Source organism: Chionomys nivalis, unplaced genomic scaffold (genome assembly GCF_950005125.1).
Source record: "Chionomys nivalis unplaced genomic scaffold, mChiNiv1.1 scaffold_75, whole genome shotgun sequence".
Lineage (NCBI taxonomy): Eukaryota > Metazoa > Chordata > Mammalia > Rodentia > Cricetidae > Chionomys > Chionomys nivalis.
This window is the reverse complement of record NW_026646889.1, coordinates 291,220-307,096: the sequence shown is the minus strand read 5'-3', so window position 1 is coordinate 307,096 and position 15,877 is coordinate 291,220. Positions and strand designations below refer to the sequence as shown.

The 15,877-nt window shown below is 45.1% G+C and overlaps 3 pseudogenes; all 3 read right to left on the bottom strand.

The window, feature by feature from the left end:
• Nucleotides 1-1,163: 1,163 nt before the first annotated feature.
• LOC130869096 (phosphatidylethanolamine-binding protein 1-like) lies at nucleotides 1,164-1,902 on the bottom strand (annotated as a pseudogene).
• Nucleotides 1,903-8,424: 6,522 nt separating this feature from the next.
• LOC130869091 (glyceraldehyde-3-phosphate dehydrogenase-like) lies at nucleotides 8,425-10,691 on the bottom strand (annotated as a pseudogene).
• A 440-nt stretch (nucleotides 10,692-11,131) lies between these two features.
• Nucleotides 11,132-12,078, bottom strand: LOC130869090 (60S acidic ribosomal protein P0-like; annotated as a pseudogene).
• Nucleotides 12,079-15,877: the final 3,799 nt, after the last annotated feature.

Below are 15,877 nucleotides of genomic sequence, written 5' to 3'. Positions count from 1 at the left end.
GTACCACTGCACAGGACATGAGCAACAACTCTAGAGAGATGGTGTGAGGCAGGTTACTGAACACTGGATGCTTGTGGTGCTTTCCAAAGGTCAGCTGGCTCCCACGCCGTCTCTCTGTCAATAAAACCCTTAAACATATTATAGAGTAGTCATGTAGGCAGTTTCGCTACTACCCCTGCCATCCTTAGCGGTGACCCCACCCCCACCCAAGACCAAAATGCCCATGAATCTGTTATGGGCGCTGAGATAAACTGCTCCAGACAGGGCTCCAGGGATCAGTGTCTGCCCTACTGCACGTGAACAACCACGTATATAATAGAAGTCTGTCATCTGTGATTGGTTAGTGCATTTCCACTGACTGGACATTGACAGTTTATGCCACCAGGGTCTCACGTGCAAGATGCACAGTATAGGAGACAAGGAGAATACAGATTCATTCATAGGCCAACTGCTGGCTACTCAAGCGACTTCAGAATTCAGTGTTCTGCTTTCAGGAGCACGGTGTGCCATGCTTCTTATTTAGAAGTACAGTTTGCCAAGTAGGCTGGGCACCAGGTCATGCCTGAATTTTCCCCTATAAACAGTATGGTATGTTCTAGGCTTTGTTGGTTTTTTTTTTTTAAAGATTTGATTTTATTTGTTTATTTATTTATTTATTTATTTATTTATTTATTAGTTTTTGGTTTTTCTTTTTCTTTTTTTTAAATTCAATGCCTTTATTTTTATTTGATGATGTACAGACAAGATCAACACACCAAGCAACTCCAGGAACTTTTACTCATGCTGAGAAGCAAGACTTAGCCCTCTCTCTGGGGCCTCGCCTCAGCACAGTAGCCCTGTTCTTTAGAGCTACAGGACACCAACACCTGTGCAGCCGCCTGCCCCAGCTGAAATGGAAGCCTTGTGTTGTCCCAGTTGGGGACAGAACTTTAAAAACACATCTCAGAAGATGCCACCATGCCTGGTTCTGGGCAAGTCCTTGTCAAACCACGTACAGACAACACTAGCCCTCACCCTCACATGGGGCAGAGTGTCTTTACTTTTCAGAGTTGCAAATCTTAAATTAACAATACAAGGACTCCATCAGAACACAAAACACCCCCTAGATGGAGACTAAATTCGAGCAAACACAAACCTGGATACGATTATTAGAATCCTAAGGATGGGCAGTGGGAAGTCACCCTACACCTCTATCCTAGCACAGCTCAGGACTCCCTGCGAGGGGGTAGGAAGGAAGGAGGAGAAACAGCATGCTTTGTACAACTCGACAATACTGTGGGGGTCCCCAGGACCGCTGGCCTCCACGCGCCTCTATTTCCCAGAGAGCTGCTCATACAGCTTGGGCACGTAGTCGTCCCACTCCGCCTGGTAACATGTGCCCGCCACCGGGGCTCCCAGGTGATACTTCTTGCTGAAGGCCGCCACCTTGAACTTGCCGCGATGATCTCCTGACCTGTTGCTGAGGATGGGTTCATCACAGTTCAGTGGCTTGTCCTGTTCGTACACCAGCCAGACGTAGCGGTGGAGGCCTGTGCCACTGGGAGGCCCAGAGCCCACGTAATCAGGGAGGACCTTGCCGCTGCTGATGTCATTGCCCTTCATGTTGACCACCAGAAAATGGTGCCACTCCCTGAATTTGGGGTCCTTCCTGCTGTGAGCATCCGGGTCGGTGAGGACCAGGGTGTAGAGTTTCCCTGGGTCAAGGCCATCCCACGAAATGCTGCTGGGCCTATTCTGAACCTAGGTGGGCGTCAGCACTTTACCCAGCTCTTCCACCTCCACCCCGGCATAGGCGACCCGCAGTGCGTGCTGAGGGCGCTCCTCCACCTCCTGCAGGCTCAGCGGCCCGGACCACTGGCTGATGTCGGCGGGCATGGCGACAACGAGGACGAAGACTCACGCGCTAAGTCCCGAGTGCCTAGTTTTTGGTTTTTCAAGACAGGGTTTCTCTGTGTATCCCTGCCAGTCCTGGCACTCAGTCTATAGATGAGGCTGGCCCTTGAACTCAGAGATCCCCTTGCGTCTGCCTTCCAAGAGCTGGGACTAAAACTGTGCACTACCACCAACCCACTTATCTTAATTTTAAATTATATGTGCTCCCCTCCCCCCCTCTGTGTGTGGTGGGGGTATGTATATGTGTGGTGGGGGTATGTGCATGTTGGTCTGGTCCCTGCAGAGACAAGAGATGTTGGTTCTCTGAGAGCTAGGGTTAAAGGCAGTTATGAACTGCCTAAGGTGGGTACTGGGGCTTGAACTCAGGTTTTCTGTAAGAGAAGTTTAACTATTGAGCCATTCTCCAGCCCCCTCGTATTTGAGACAGAGTCTTGCTGTGTACTCTTAGCAAGACCAGAACTCCTTATGTAGACCAGGCTGACTTCAAACACAGTGTTTCACTGGCTTCTGCCTCAGGAGTACTGAGAGAATAAAGATGGCATTCCAAATGTAGGTTGGCTTACTAAATTCTAATTTTGGATGATGAAATGCCAAGTACCCACCCAGGCCAGAGGTGTTCTATTTTTCTGCCCATGCCTCAAGGATGATAAAGCTGATGTTTACCTTTCTAGTGTTAGAACAAGTTTCAGTGGCCCCCAAAGCTGCTTTGAGGTGTTCCTCCCCTTTATCCCCGAGGTCAATTTCAGGGTGTCCCCTTTGCTTGCAGTGCTTCTCCCCTAGACCCTACATGTTCCTTTTCCCTCCCTCAGTTGATCGCTTAGGCTTCACCCCTCACTGAAGCCTTTAATGGCACTTTCCCACTTTCTCCTACTGCCATCTCTGATGCTGTCTCTCTCTTGACCCATTATTCTTGGTTTTTAGAGACAGGTCCTCACAATTTAATTCAGGCTGTCCTCAAATACACCCTCCTCCTGACCGGCATATGTGGCTATACCTGACTATATATGTAGTATGAATTCTAATTTGTCTTAATAAAACAAACCCAGAGTCAGATATCAGGGTAAATGGTGAAAGATCAGAGCAACAAAGGAGCAAGTCACAGCCAAGTCTTACCTTGTTAACTCCTCAGCCAAAAAAAAAAAAGAGCTGAGATCCTGTTTCCCATGGCTTATATTTCTCTCTCTGCCCAGCCATATCACTTCCTGTCTGTCTATACAGACTTCAAGACCTCTGTGGCTAGCTCTGCCCTCTGATCTTCAGGCAAGCTTTATTTGTTAGAGCACAAACAAAATATCACCTCAATATATGTGTTCTTTTTAGATTTATTTTATGTCTATTAATTTTTTTGTCTACATGTATGTCTATGAACTACACATGTGCCTGACAAGGAAGGGAAGACACAGAAAGGCTTGACCACTCTGCTTTAGTCCCGTGTTCCCACAACCTGAGAGCACTGAGATGAGAGAGCAAGAGTTGTATGACCCGCACATTTACACAACCTACATACTATGAACAGATTATTTCCAGATTAAACAGAGCCTTATTAAATTATGGCCCCTTTATGCACATAACATGATTTATACTAAACATTCATCCCAGGCTCCCTGAGGATGTCCCTGGAGTCCTGAAGTTGGCTGGCTCAGTCCTGCAAAGGACAGCATCTGAGCTGTGGATCCTTACAGCAAGCTCCTCAATCACAGCATGTCAGAGGGTCCTGATGTCATCTGCACAGGCTTTGTGCTGTTCTTCACCCTTGTCCTCTGTGTCTCTCTAAACCTTCACCAAAGATGAAGGACCAACTCCAGTTTCCAGTCAGCATCTTCAAAAGAAGGCTCAGGACACTATATTCCGTCATGAGGAAATGCTGATGCTAAGACCAGTATTAGTGATTTTGCAGGTCTTATGTGAGTGTGCGTGTGTGTGTGTGTGCATGCTTCTTGTGTGTGTCTGATGCCCTCAGAGACCAGAAGAAAGCACTGGGTCCCATGAATGTGGATTTACACATGGCTGCCACATGGGTGCTGTAAACCAAATCCAGGTGCTCTGCAAGAGCAGCAAATGCTCTTAACTGCTGACCCCCAAGCCTCTATTTTATTAGACTTTTAAAAGTATAGGGTGGGACTGGAAAGTTGGCTCAGGTTCAATCCCCAAACCTACATGGTGGCTTACTCTAGTCCATGGGGATCTGATGCCTTCTTCTGACCTCTTCAGGAACAAGGCACACAGGTGGTATATGTACATACATGCAGGAAAAACACTATAAGCATGTGCGTGTGTCTGTCCTGTGTGTGTTTGTGTGTGTGTGTGAGAGAGAGAGAGAGAGAGAGAGAGAGAGAGAGAGAGAGAGAGAGATAGATAATGACTTGTGGGGATTAATTCTTCCCTTAATCTTGCGGGTCCTGGAGATCCAATTCTGGTTGTTAGGCTCAGCATCAAGCGTCTCTACCCAGCAAGCCAGGGATTTTAGCCTTGTGTGTCAAGGCCTTTGGGAAGTGAAACAGCGCTTCCACAGAGGTCAGCCAAGACCATCAGAGCACTCTGATGTTTATGATTCATAACAGGAGCAAAATTATGCTATGAGGTAACAAGGAGAACAATTGTATGTTTGGGGGTCACCACAACATGACAAACTGTATTAAAGGGTCACAACATCAGGAAGGTTGAGAACCACTGTATAAGCTCTCTCATCAGGAGTCCCCAGGCCTCTTAAAATCATTAATCACATTTAAATATGAACACATGCATTTGATTTCTTCATACCAATATGTAATAAATATTAAAAATATTTTATTGTACTAAAAATGAATGAAAATTTTAAGTGGGCACAGGTTTTGTAAGAAAATGTAAAAACAATTAACAGTCTAAATTCCTGGGTCAGGCATTGTGTATCTGAGGAATCAACTATTATGATGATGCCCCCTGAAAAATTCACTTTTGTTCCATCTGATCCCCAAATGCAATGTGGATGAGAGTGTAGGAGTCTTTTTTTTATTAATCAAGAAAAATTTTATTCCAACTTAACAGAAAAACACCGCATTGAAGAGAATGGAGACTGGAGGGTGGGGAATACAATCCTGTTCTCCATGGAGGTCAGACACAGGACAGACAGCTGCATGGCAGGAAGGAGAGCTTAGAGGAGTAAGCAGGTGATGTGGAAGAGTTTAGATCAGAAAGAGAAAGAAAAGAAAAGAAAAGTGACAAGTTCTGAGTATTTCAGGAAAGTGGGCAGGCATATGAACCAGCATGGCTGCACATGGTAAGATGCTGTGCTGGACAGCAGGGTTCTGGGATGGGACAGTACAACTTTATTAATGGTAAAATCATTTGACCTCTAGCATGGTTTAAGGGAACACTTCTTTCTAGGATGACCCCTTGGCCATGCTGACACCATCCACCTGGGATATTTGGACTCTAAACAGACATTCTATTCTCTTGACCAGGCAGTAACTCTTCCTTCCTTCCTTTTCTCTCTTCTTTCTTTGTTTTTTGTTTTTTTTTTTCAAGAGAGGGTTTCTCTGTATAATAGTCCTGGCTGTCCTGGAACTTGTTTTGTAGCCCACACTCACATGATAGATCAGTCCATGACAGTAAGGGCAACTCAGCACCAATTTTTCAAGATGGATTTTAACATAAGCCCCAAGAAAGGTCAGCCATTGAAGTGACATTTTTTATTGATATTTATTGAGCTTTACATTTTTCTCTGTTCCCCTCCATCCCTCTCCTTTCCGCCTTCAACCCTCCCCCAAGGTCTCCATGTTCTCAATTTACTCAGAAGATCATGTCTTTTTCTACTTTCTACTTTCCACATAGATTATATCATCTATGTATGTCTCTCTTAGTATCCGCATTGTTATCTAAGTTCTCTGGGATTGTGGTTTGTAGGCTGGCTTTCTTTGCTTTATATTTATAAACCACTTATGAGTGAGAACATGTGATAATTGTTTTTCCGTGTCTGGGTTAACTCACTCAAAATAATGTTTACTATCTCCATTCATTTTCCTGCAAAATTCAAGCTGTCCTTATATTTTTCTGCTATGTAGTACTCCATTGTGTAAATGTACCACATTTTCCTCATTGATTCTTTGGTCAAAGGGCATTGAGATTGTTTCCAGGTTCTGACACTGACAACAATGCTGATATGAATATAGTTGAGCACATGTCCTTGTGGCATGATTGAGCATCCTTTAGATACATACCCCAATGTGGTAATACTGGGTCTTGAGGAAGTTTGTTTCCTAATTTTCTAAGAAATCACCACACTGACATCCAAAAGGGCTGTACCAGCTTGCATTCCCACTAGCAATGCAGGAGTTTTCCCTTTTCCCCACAACCTCTCCAGCATAAGTTGTCATCAGTGTTTTTGATTTTGGCCATTCTTACAGGTGTAAGATGGAATCTCAGAGTTGTTTCAATTTGCATTTCTCTGATGACTAAGGATGTTGAACATTTCCTTAAGTGTCTTTCAGCCATTTTAGATTCCTCTGTTGGACAAGACCTAGTCTAAGGAGTACCATAAACTTTTAGGTATCTTGACTCAGGACAAATTGGGATTTGTGGTTTTGGCACTGAAAAGAATTTGAGGAGTGGCCATGATAGCAAGGATTTTTAAATGGGCTCGAGGGTGAGGAGATATCTATCAGTGAAAGCAGTTGCCTGAGGCCCTGCTGTTAGTGCCACCAGCTGAGCCACCACCATGCTGTTCTGATCCTCTTAAAGCCTGAGCCAAAATTAACCTCTACCTCTCTGAGTCTTGGCATCAATGTGTGAGGAGCCATGAGAAAAGAACTCCAAAGCAATGATGGCTTCTGATCAACTCTGATTGGTCCATGGCTCTGTGACCTCACAAAGAACCACTGGGATGAATAAGAGAGGTCCACCCATATTAGTCACCAGCTAGGCCTAGATCTTGTCCTTTGAATGCAGTGAAGCTGTTGGCTGGCTGCAGAGGACTTGAATCAGGACTTAGGTCTTGAGAGACTTTGATATTTGTTGTTTGTTTTTGGAACTAAATATCTGTGATCACCACTGACCTGGACATTGTGAGTGTGCTTCCCAATGGGGTCGGGTTTGTGCCTGAATTTTGACTGATGTGGTTTAAATTTAGTGTCTGTGCTTCAGTTTATTTTATTATCAATCATTTTCTACTATGCTCTACACATTCATCTTTAACATTTTGTACATTGGTTTATTTCTTTATGTTAAGTTTTCTTAACTTAGCTGTAAAAGATAAGGGATTTGGTTTGGTCGTGTGTTTGGAGCATACACACCTGCCTTGTTACTTCTCTCAGCATTTCCCTGTGGTTGTAAATTCCCTTATCACGTTAAGAATTTTCTCCTGCTCACCATGCTACTCATTAAACAAAACATGCTCTGGAAAGTCTTGAGGGAAGACAATTTCCTCATGGCCTTGCAGTGTCACAGTCAGGTCGTCATCCTTTCTCTGCCCACAACTATGAGTTTAAGGGAAAGGAACTAAGTGCCATGAGGGTAGAGATGAAGAGGCTGCAGTAGTTGGAGTCATCAGAGAATTTGAGGATCTGAGTGAAAAGGGCCTTGAGGAAGCTTGTGTGTTCACTATCTAGTCCATAGCCCTGTCTCTAACCCAGGGTAGCCCAAAGCCAACTGAGTCCACTCTAGGTACTGCAGCTGTTATTAAAGTCCAGATGTCCTCAAGGTTTATGTGGGGGAGGTTTCACATTGTCTCAAGTCTCTGGATTTCCAGTCTCTAACAGGGTTGCTATTCAGGAGGTTGTAAAGCGCTATGGTGGTGGAACCCAGCAGGGAAAATGGAGTCATTAGAGGCAACAGGACATAAAAAAGCCATGTGAGCAGCTGCTTCAGACCCACCTTCCCAAGTCCCAACATGGTTTCCCTGTCCCCTGATTGTCTGAGCCATAGCACAACCTATGGAACAAATGTTGCTCTTTCTCAGGGAATTGGTCATGGCAGTGAGAAAACCAATGCAGTCCTTGGAGACAGAAGGTGAAGATTTTTATTGCTTCAGTTTTGGTTGTGAATAGCTGTGATTGGTTCATTACCTCCTATGGCCTCACTGGAGCCACTGTGAGAAGTTGCAGACTCTGCCCACATGAGGCCCTGGCTGGTGCTTCTCACTTTGCAGAGTTTGCTGTTGCTGGGTTGGCTGCAGAGTTGTTGAGCTCAGACATTGATTCATGTAAACCTTGATATTACTGATCTATGAAAACAGATGCTGCTCATTTGCTTTGACATCCAAACAGAACAGTGAATTTGCTTCCTGTTTTGTTGGTTTTGATTTATGTCTCTGAATTGGTTCTAAATTTAATTTGTGATATTCATTCAGTTTCTTTTTTTAGGGGTGCAATGAACTTTATTGATGGTATTCAAGAGAGTAGGGCTCCCTAAGCCCCTCCTGCTATTCTGGGGGTCTGGTTTGGAAACTGTGAGAGAGATGCTCAGTGTCAAGGGTTAGTTAGGACAGGGACTGCTCAGCAGCCGAGGGCCTCTCTCTTGCTGTATCCCTGCTGGGATGGGTGGTCCAGGGTGGGCTTCTTACTCTTTGGAGGCCATGTAGGCCATAGGTCCACCACTCTGTTGCTATTGCCGAATTCATTGTCGTACCAGAAAACGAGCTTTACAAAGTTGTCATTGAGAGCAATGCCAGCTCCAGTATCGAAGGTAGAAGAGTGGGAGTCACTGTTAAAGTCACAGGAGACAACCTGGTCCTCAGTGTAGCCCAGGATACCCCTTAGTGGGCCCTCGGATGCCTGCTTCACCACCTCCTTGATGTCGTCATACTTGGAAGCTTTCTCCAGGAGGCATGTCAGATCGACAACGGACACATTGGGGGTAGAAAAGCGGAAGGCCATGCCCCTGAGCTTCCAGTTCAGCTCTGGGATGACTTTGCACACAGCCTTGGCAGCGCCAGTGGATGCAGGGACGATGTTCTTGGCAGCACCACGGAAATCTCGCCACAGCTTCCCAGAGGGGCCATCCACAGTCTTCTGGGTGGCTGTGATGGCATGGACTGTGGTCACGAATCCACAATGCCAAAATTTTCATGGATGACCTTGGCCAAAGGGGATAAGCAGTTCGTGGTACAGGAAGCGTTGCTGACAATCTTGAGGGAATTGTCATACTTGTCATGGTTCACACCCATCACAAACATGGGGGCATCGGCAGAAGGGGCGGAGATGATGACCCTTTTGGCCCCACCCTTTAAGTGGACCCCAGCCTTCTCCATGGTGGTGAAGACACCAGTCGACTCCACAACATACTCTGCGCCGGCATCCCACCATTTGATGTTGGCGGGATCTCGCTCCTGGAAGATGGTGATGGCCTTCCCGTTGATACTATTCCCATATTTCCGTTCTTAAACATGATTCCTTGTAATTTTTTAATTAATTTATTTTTGGCTTTCAAAGTTTTATTAGTATGTACAAGCTGTAAAAAGCCAGATATTTCGTGAATATGTGAATGATTATCATATCTACGTGTGCTATCTATTATCCCATAAACCCTTTGAAGCACTTAAATGCTCATCTATCCTGATAACTATCTTCCATACTTGCTATGTTGCATCCTACAGCACTGCAAAAAGAACCAAAGACATGTCATGTGTGTCATGAGGTAAGTCCATTTCATTACAGCATCCCAGTGTCAGGGAAGGCTAGCATCCTTTAGATGACCATCTATAGGAGTTTTAGATAAAGGAATTGAATATGTGAAGTGTAGTCAGAATACTTAGAGAACACAGCATCCTAGTGCAAAGGGCATTGGGGCAGACCATAGGTTCATTCTCTAACTAGTCCATACCTGTGTCCCTAGCAAAGGTCAGCACAGAGTTGCTGAGTCTGTCCACCTTGTTACTATGGCACTTGTTCCTTGTTACTATCTTACCTGCTTACTATGTTCTTAAAGTCAAAGTGTCCTGCTCAGGTTTGACAAGAATGGTCTAACACCTTATCATGTGTTTGAATGTCTGGGCTCTAGCAGGGAGGTGTAGTTTGGGGAGGTCATGAAAGCCCAGGGTATCAGAAATAATTGTGTGACTGGATGCACCAGGGACCTGCCAAAGTCCTGTATCCAAATGCTTTAGACCTATCTTCCCAAGTCCCCTGCTCCTTGTCTTCCATCCCTCCCTGTCCTGTGAGAGCCTGAGAGGAAGGTTATTCTTTGTCATTTAAGTTGTTTCTTGTTGGGAATTTGCTCTGGAGCTCGGTAGAGAATCATCTTTTGGGCCATTTGCTGTTACTGGCCGATTCCTTACTGTGACATCACAAAAAGCCTTTGTGAGAAGTTATCGAAATCTCTTCCTATAAGGCCCTTCAGCAGACTGCGGTTTGTCTTGATGCTGCAGAGAAACTCTTGTTGAATAGAGAGCACCTGGACTTCTACACTTGACCTGATAAACTGGAATCTCCTAATCTCTTGGACCTTGACATTGGGAAATTTCCTCTTCGTTGGTTGAATTTTGTGTTTAGTTGTTCTTCTTAATACATACACTCAATACTTTTTGTTGAGGCTTATGTGTTCTGCTTATGTGTTCATTTTGCTTAATTGTTCTATTTAAAATTTTTTGTCATGTTTTATTTTGGTTTAATTTTACTTTAAACCTTATCTGTGTGAAATAAGGAATCCTCTATAATACTTCTATAGATGTATACAGTGACCTGGGATTATTTTCATGTGCTCTGTGACATTACAGCTTCACCTTGTGTCTGCCCCAATATCCCCCATTTCAGTTAAGGTTCCAGCTACTGATCCACAGCTCTAGTCACCATTTCTCTGGAACCAGGGGCTTACAGTATGAACCTCATGTCTATTTCTTCTTTAGAGAATGACAAAAGTTGATGTTTTGTGGCTGGCTGTGGACTTCTTCAGTTGTTCTCCTTACATGCTTGCTAAATAGTTTTCCCATAGAATTGTCCTAGGATTCCCTGTTGAACCCTCTGTGAACAGGAAACTTTCACTGTCATGTGTTGGTTGACTTAGTGTGAAGAAGTAAGAAATCTGATAACAGATGTATAAGTGGATATTCATCAAGGACATTGGAGTACACTCAAGTCTGTGTTTGTGTGTGTGTGTGTGTGTATGTTTGTTTGTGTTTGCTGTGGTGGTTGTTGTTGTTTGTATGGGGTCAGATGCAGGGTTATACTGGCTTTCAAGATTATGTTTTGCTTTGTCTTTTTTAACAGAAGTAACCTTTCATTTCCATGTTTCTCAGATTAAGTTTTCTGAGTTGGTTGCTTTGAGAGGATCAGTCAAAGAGAACAAATCCCACATCCTCATCTGATTCCTTCAACTCTTCCTTGGCTTCAGCCTTGGCTGGGGCTGCAGCAGTAGCAGGAGCAGCAGTGGTGGCAGCAGCTGCAGGGGCAGCAGCCACAAATGCAGATGGATCAGCCAAGAAGGCCTTGACCTTTTCAGCAAGTAGGAAGGTGTACTCAGTCCCCACAGACAGAGCCAGAACCCGCTTGTAACCACAGACGCTAGAGTGTGATACTGAAGCAACAGCTGGATAACCAGTCTGCAGACAAACACTAGCAACATTTTGGACACCCTCTAGAAAGCAAGAGTGCAGAGTCTGCTCTGTGATGTCAAGCACTTCTGGGTTGTAAATGCTGCCATCATTAAACACCTGCTGGATGATCAGCTCAAAGGAGAAGGGGGAGATGTTCAGCATGTCCAGCAGTGTGGCTTCACTGGCTCCTACTTTGTCTCCAGTTTTTATTAGCTGTGCATCACTCAGAATTTCAATGGTGCCCCTGGAGATTTTAGTAGTGATGGAACAAAAGAGGTATTCTTGGGCCCCAGACCAGTGTTCTGAGCTGGCACAGTGGCCTCACATGGGGTGATGGCACCAGCACAGGCAACAGCTGGCACTTTGTTGGCCAGAAGCATGTCCCTAATCTCAGTGAGATTCTCCATGATGAACACAAAGCCCACATTTCCCAAAATATGAGGCAGCAGTTTCCCCAGAGCTGGGTGGTTCTCCAGATGCCCCCGGATGGCCTTTGGCATCATGGTGTTCTTGCCCATCAGCACCACAGCCTTCCTTCACGGAGACATATGGATCTACTGCATCTGCTTGGAGCCCACATTGTCTGCTCCTACAGGGAACCATTTTGGATTATTATTCAAAAGCTGGATGAATTTAAGGAAGTAGTTCAACTTCCAGGTCGTGCTGTCTTCCCTGGGACACATGGCAGTGCATCAGGGATTGCCATGGAGGGTTTAAAGATGATATCACTCTAACAAGGACATCTGGTGTGCACAAGACTATTTTTGCAATGATCTTTCCTTGTGTCTTTTTGATGCTTCTCGAGGAGCACTGGTCTCCATTATATGGAAAGTCCCGTCATGCACTATGTTGGTCCTTAGATGTCCTTGCTAACAGAAGTTGTGTTTCTCTTTTCATCTTATACCTAAATTGATCACTTGCATGTTTTGTAATATCTGGAATTGATCCTCACACCGAGGATGGAGTAGCTGGAAGGCAGCAAGTGATATGTAGGCTTAATAACATCTTATCAATATTAGTGTCTCTTTTATGATTCAAGAACTCTCTTGCTTACAGGATTGTCAACTCTGTAGAGTCAATGCACATCACACACACATACACTCAGGGTTCCCTAGATCCTACTTGTCCTTCTTTCATACTTCATATCTTGTTTTACATTTCAAGAATTTGAATCTTGTGGCACATGTCAAGGGTTTGTCAGACTTCATCCTTTCAAATCACCAGATCTTTGTTTTGATCTTTGTTTTTTTGGTCTTTGTTTCAAACTCTAAGGGACCACTTATTTCATCTCTGACCTTTCTTATGCTTTCTCATAATTGCTTTGGGATTTGGGTTGGCATTATTTTCTTTTTCACCTCTGACCCTGAGATGTATCATTTGAGGTTTGAAGTAGCTATTATTTTCATGATGTAGACATTGAGAGTCATAAACTTCTCTTCTAGACCTGCTTTTGTCTTTTTCCTTCTAGCATCTTGTGGTGGTACCATCCCCTACCTGTCACAGTGGGGTCGTGGAGGAAGAATTTCGGTGTAAAAATCTCTGTGATGGAGAAGTATCAACACCATACAGAGGGAAAGAATAAAGAAATAACAAAAGGGCCTGTACACCATCCAGCTGTCCAGATTTAAACAAGCGCTGGATATAAGCTGTCCATGATTTTCTGATCCATGGTTTTATTCTGAGGAAACAGAGAGTAAGAGCTTATCTGATAGTGATCATGACAGTGAGACAGATGAGGACTACCTCTCCTGCCTGGAGGATTCTGATTCAGACCTACAGAATGATGGTGGGGATGCTGAGATTCAGAAAACTGATAGTGAAACATCAGAGAATTACCTCTCCTGAATGGAGGATTCTGAATCAGACCTACAGAATGATGGTGGGGATGCTGAGATTCAGAAGACTGGTAGTGAAACATCAGAGGATGACCTCTCCTGCCTGGAGGATTCTGACTTAGACCCATGGGATGATGGTAGGGATGCTGAGTTCCAGAAGACTGATAGTGAAACATCAGAGCATCACCTCTCCTGCATGGAGGATTCTGACTCAGACTTACTGGATGACAGTGGGGAGGATGAAATCCAGGAGATGGGCAGTACCATCATGCTCATCCATCACCCCTCAATGTGCTGTTTGTCCTGGAAGACAAGTGTCACTCCATCCTAGGACCACAGGATGATGTTGAGGTTACCAAGATGATCAGCACATCTAGAGACCTGGATGAATTTCCTCTGGAGTCCAGGAAGCTCTCATATGACCCTATCAACACCATGGATGCTCCCCAAATAAGCCAGAACACAGACCATAAAGACACTGTGGGCCCTCCCCCCAGCCAGAGCACAGACCTTGAAGATACCGTTGGCACTTGCCAGAGCCAGAGGGCAGACTGTAAAGACACTGGGCACTCATGCTAGCCTGAGCATGGACCATGTAGACACAGTGGGTGCTCTCCCAAGACAGAGCGCAAACCACAAAGACACCATGGGCACTAGCCTTGGAGTGTGGACCATGAAGACAACATGCATGTCCCTAAGTGGCAGAACACTGAATATCAAACATCAAGATAACCACCTTTGAATAGTGGCCATCCACCACTAGGGAAGGCCAGCCCCTGGAGGCAGCCATAACTACAGGGAAGAAGCAGAGAAAGCATCTTAAAGGGGTAAGGAGGCAAATCCATCATAAGTACTGCTGTTTCTCCTGCTGCATCCTAACCCCAAAGGAAGGAGACTCAACCCCAGGTGAGGGATGAGGAAACATGGGAAATGGAGTCCCAGTGAAGCCAGGTAGGCACACCCAGTGACTTCTTGAGTACTTGATCTGTGCTTTTGCCACCGATATGCCACACCATTTATAGGACACAAACCCTAGTCTGTGACCCTAGAAGGAGCTTTTCAACTCTACCCCTTTATGTGGATTCTGAGAAAGTTGAGCCCGAAGCAGACAAGCAAAGGATGCAACAAAAGTCCATGGAGGAAAGAAGAGGGCTTTGGGCTTGGGGAAGGGTAATCAGGATAGTCAAGAGAAATCATATAGAGGGCTGTGGGAGAGCAGACTAGCCCAGTGGTGAGTCCTGATGATGTGAGAGTCACTAACAGAGTCCTTTGCTTGTGTCTCCTTCAAGGTCTGAACAACAGGCCTAGGGCCATGTTTTTAAACCATGGGTCTCATTATGTCCTGGTGACCCACCAGCCACAAGAGGGAGCCAGGCCAGAACTTCATAGAGATGTGTACCCCAAAATATGATGTTCCCTGTGAGACACCTCCAGCAACATGGGCACAAGTGCTCTAGCCCTCTTCTCCCTGCAATGGAAGCTGTTAGCTTCTTCAAAGTAAGCTCATTCTTGGCCCAGCACTATGGCTGGACAGAGAAGTCAGACACATGGCCACCCCATCTTAAGGGGCCAGGCATCCAACTTCTGCAATCCACATTATACAACTTCATGTTCCACACAACATGGGGTCTTCACCAAGTCATTCCCTAGTTTTAAAGATCCTTATCAATGAACAGCTATAAAGAAGTTCATGTACTATTCAGGCCCAGGAGTTAAGGGGCACAGGGTAGAGAGGAGGAGAGAGCTTTGTGGTACAAGTCAAGAGAGAAGAAAATCAATAAGAGATTGAGGAGGACAGGGCGTGACCCTGGAGAAGGGGAGGAGAATCTGCCCATAGGAAATTCCAGTTCCAGCCAGGCAGCTGAGAAGAAAGAGATGAGCTGAGTGTGTAGAGCAGGGACAGGGATCTTTGGTGGGCTGATTGGGAGAAACTCCCTGAATAAGAGATATATGGGATACAGGACATGGGTTCCCAGGAGCAGAAGAGCACGCCTTCCTGGGAGGGGGGGGTTCAAGCCAACCCCTTCCCAGAAGCCTCCTTCTCCTTCTGCTCTAACCAACCTCAGGCTGATCTGGTAGCATCTGTGTCCTTTTCTTCACAGCCTCCTGCCACCAGGGCCCATGCTGCCCTTCCCATGTTCCAGAAATTTAGAAACTGGTAGTATTTTTATCCCAGTGAATGAATCCTTCTCTTTGATTGACTACAATTGCAGAACTTTTCTGGCTACTGTGAAAAGGTAACTAGGATCCTCTTCAGAGGGCTGTGGAACATCACTGCCAGACAAGGTTAGCATCCTTGGACTGCTTTGTGTTGAGTGATGACATCTGGGGTCTAGATTGGGAAAACATTCATTGTCGTGGAGCTATGAGGTGTCAGCCAGTGTTATTGTGTATGTTCTTGCTGAGTGAGGTGTCTGCAGAATCCTCATAGTCTCCATGCAGGTTGTGAACAGCTCTCTGTGTTAGTGAGGGTTTCCCAGCTGACAGGGAATCCATGGTTCTTGTCTGAGGTGGTTTTTTGGATCAGTGGTTCTCAATATTCCTAATGCTGCAACCTTTTAATATACAGTTCCTTATGTTGTGAAGATCCCCTTTGCTCCTGCTTCATAAGTATGTTTGTGTCTGTTATGAGTCATAATGAAAATAT